The following is a 3,605-nucleotide window of genomic DNA, read 5'->3' as shown; positions in this document are numbered from 1 at the left end:
TGAAATCTTCAAAATGAGACAAAAATTTTATCATTCCCTTCACAGTCCAAAAATTGTATGATATTTTCCTATAATTTATATTCAGAATTCTGTGGTCTCTGTCTTAAATCCACTCAAATCAATTCAAAAAGAATTGTCTCCTCTATTTTATTAATTTCACATTATGAAAACCTAATATGCATGTTTGGAGATTTAATATCACATTGAATACTATTTACATTTTCATGTCTAAAAGTGCAAGCCTGTATTTTACTTTAATATATTAAATGCTTTCTGAGCATTAGACAAGTAATGAAATTAAGTAAAATATAGTTTTGGTTACAGTGACATGTAAAACATTTATCTCTACTACCTCTGCTAAAACAATTAGAGTGAAATTAAGAGAAAATTCATACCCACAAAGACAAAAAAAAAAGGGAGAAAGAAGCCTATACAGAGAGGGAATTTCAGGTGTTTTGCATAATAATAGAGTTCACACAAAAGGGATGAAACTCCACCTCTACTCTCCAGCTTAGTAGTGAAGAAATGACTACACTGGACAGATGTAGTGTAATGTAAAGTTTAAAACAGAGAAGCATCATTATTGTACCAGTGGAGTTGAGGATGAGAGCTCCACATTTAAAAGGGTATTCAGATTATATGATGTAAACACCCTAATTCTTTGTAAAGGTAATTTGAAGAATGCTGATGGCTAAGCTTACCACTCACTGGGGGAATATTTGGGGATTCCTTACCGGAGGAAAGTACTCCTTGGAATAATTGTTATTTAAAATCATTCAAATATTTGAAGCCCTCGTCAAAGAAGTTGAACTGTTCACAAGCACAGTCTGTGCTCACTGCACGTCCAGCAAACATCACCCTATTAATTATGAACACACTCTCTAAGGCCATATTGCACTTGTGGAAGAAAAACTAATTTAAACACAAAGAACAAAAGAAAATTACAATTGGCAAGTGAAAGAAACCATGAAGAAACATGCATTGCAGATAATAGAAAAGAAACTAAAACCCCATATTTTTTAAAATGTAATTTTTTTTGTATACTATATGTTGGGGGTCACATTTCATTCTTTTTTATGTGACTTTCCCATCATTGTAGCACCATTTGTTGAATTTTCTTTTGGAAATTCATGAGCTGGGAATCAAACCCAGGTCTTCCATATGGCAGGTGAGAATTCTACCACTGAACTACATTTGCACCCCCAAATGTACTTTTCTTGATTATATTCACAAGCCATACAACAAATCCAAAGTATACAATCATATCATTGTTCATTCCTCACCGTGATCATCAGTCTTAGAGCACATGCATTACTCCAGAGAAAGAAGTAAAAAGAAAATAGTAGAACTTCAAACACCCCATAACCCTTTCCCCCACTTCTTGAACTCTAGCATTGCATTCTGCTCAATTTAAAGGCTTACAATATAGTTAAGTTAACCATGACAGTGTAGTATCATCAGAGACACATATAGAGATCAGTGGAACAGAATAAAACATCCAGAATTGGATACATACAAACATGGGCAACTGACTCTTTTTTTTTTGCTATGTAGCTATATAATCATTATCAAAGATTAGGGCTACTGGATAACAGCTCAATAATTTCTGATATTTCCTTCTAGCCATTCTAATACACTAGAAATTTAAAAAGAAATATCTAATATAGTCACCGACTCAATCACCCATTAACCCCTAATTTCTCAGTTTTACTTCCTCACTCTCATTTGATCATTCTCTCAATCTTCAGGGGTATATGGGCAATGATCATTATAACTTCTTTATGCTGGAAAAGGGTACAGACCTTATGGGGCAGAGGTCTGAAACTGGTTGATGTTCATGGATAGACTGATACTTCTGGTTTTCAAGGCTTATCTGGCATAGGAACCAGCTAGATACCTTAAGTTTCTGAATAAATAAACTTACTAGGTAAAACATTCATAGAGTCCATGGATCATCCTTGGGAGTCATGTCCAACGTTACTGGGAAGATTTAGATCCCTGGGAGTCATGTCTAATGTAGGAGGGAGGGTGGTAAGCTTATTTGCAGAGTTTGGGTTTGAGAGAGAGAGACCAAATCTGAGCAACAAAATAGGTTCTCTGGGGTTGATGCTTTGGAATGCTTATAAGTAAGTTTAGCTTTGCCAGTGCAGACATAAATTTCATAAGGGCAAGCCTCAAGATTTTTGAATGGACATTGTTTTTTATTTCCCTGGTATAAATGCCAAAGAGTGTGACGATGTATATATGGAAAGTGTATGTTCAGCTTTTACAGAAATTGCCCACAGGAAATGCATAAAAAGTAACAGTATATTTGAGGGAACCACAAGACTGAAAGGAGTTCCCTGAGGTATCTTGGAGAACAGGTAAGTAGGAGGCAGAGGTCAGGGAATGTCTGGACAAGGGATAGGAAGGAGTTTCCAGAGTATCTAGCTCACTTGGCAACATTCCCAGGTATCTCTAGTAGGTACAGGAGACACTTTGGAAAGGGTCATTTGAGTTTCTCAAGGCACAGCGGACTGGTAAAGGCTCACAAATACGTGTAGGTGAGCTGGAGACTTGAAAACAGTCACAAGGTTATCTGACAGAAAAGTATACATAAGTAGTGTGCCTTTAAAGTTAGGGAAATTAAGGGTTTGAGGCAATGTTAAGAGTACGTGAGGCAGAAAAGGCAAGGAAAGAATAGCAACCATAGCTGTATTACAGAAGAATTGAAAAGAACTGCAAAAGTGTATGGTGGGCATAGTTTATTTGGTAGTACTTGTAGTGTCTGGGACATGAGAAAATCACGAGGAGTCCCAGGTATGTCTCTGGATTCAGGGGTTTGGAAGGAGACAGAATGTCTCAGGGTTACAGGCAGAAAGGAAGGGACTGCAGCTGTTCTGGGGGATACTGGGTTGGATAGGAGTCACAGGAGTGTCAGAGGAAATTGGGCAATGAAGGGGTCAAAGGAATGTTGGGGGATATTGTGCATAGGAAATGATGGTAGAAGTGTGAGGGGACATAAGTGGTGGTAAGAGTTTTAGACAAACCAGGGGTATCCAGAGACTTGAAAGAAGTTCATAGAGGGTTTAAGGTCCAGGGGATTTTTAAATAGTAGCAGGATTATTGAGAGGCAGATCTTGGAAGAGTGCCAGATATGTTTTAGGACACAGAGATCTTGGAGGAAGTCAAAAGACAGTCAAGGTGATATGAGACCAGAAGGGAGTCCCATGTGGTTTAGGCTCACTGGGTAATCTTAATCTCTTAAAGCCAAGTATGTTACATACATCACCTAATCAAGGAAGTAAAACTCATCTATTCACAGTGCTGGGTTTATGCATACAATGTGTGGGAAGCCTTCAGGGAACTCCTAGAATTCTGCTTATCATAGCTTCCCATCCCATTCCTATTCAGCTAAAAGAAATACTTTCTTCTCAAAGTAGGGGATGGAAACTTAATTCTGCCTCCCAAAAACAGCATCTTCAAGTTCCAATCCCTAGCCATACAGATGTGAACCCTTATGTAATTAAGGTCATTGCAGATATGATAAGTTAATATGTGCCAAATTGGATGCAAATTGAATGCAGGTGGGATTTCTTCCAAAATGGCTGAAGTCCTTATAAGAA

Source organism: Tamandua tetradactyla, chromosome 6 (genome assembly GCF_023851605.1).
Source record: "Tamandua tetradactyla isolate mTamTet1 chromosome 6, mTamTet1.pri, whole genome shotgun sequence".
In the NCBI taxonomy this organism is placed as follows: domain Eukaryota; kingdom Metazoa; phylum Chordata; class Mammalia; order Pilosa; family Myrmecophagidae; genus Tamandua; species Tamandua tetradactyla.
This window is presented reverse-complemented; position numbering follows the sequence as displayed.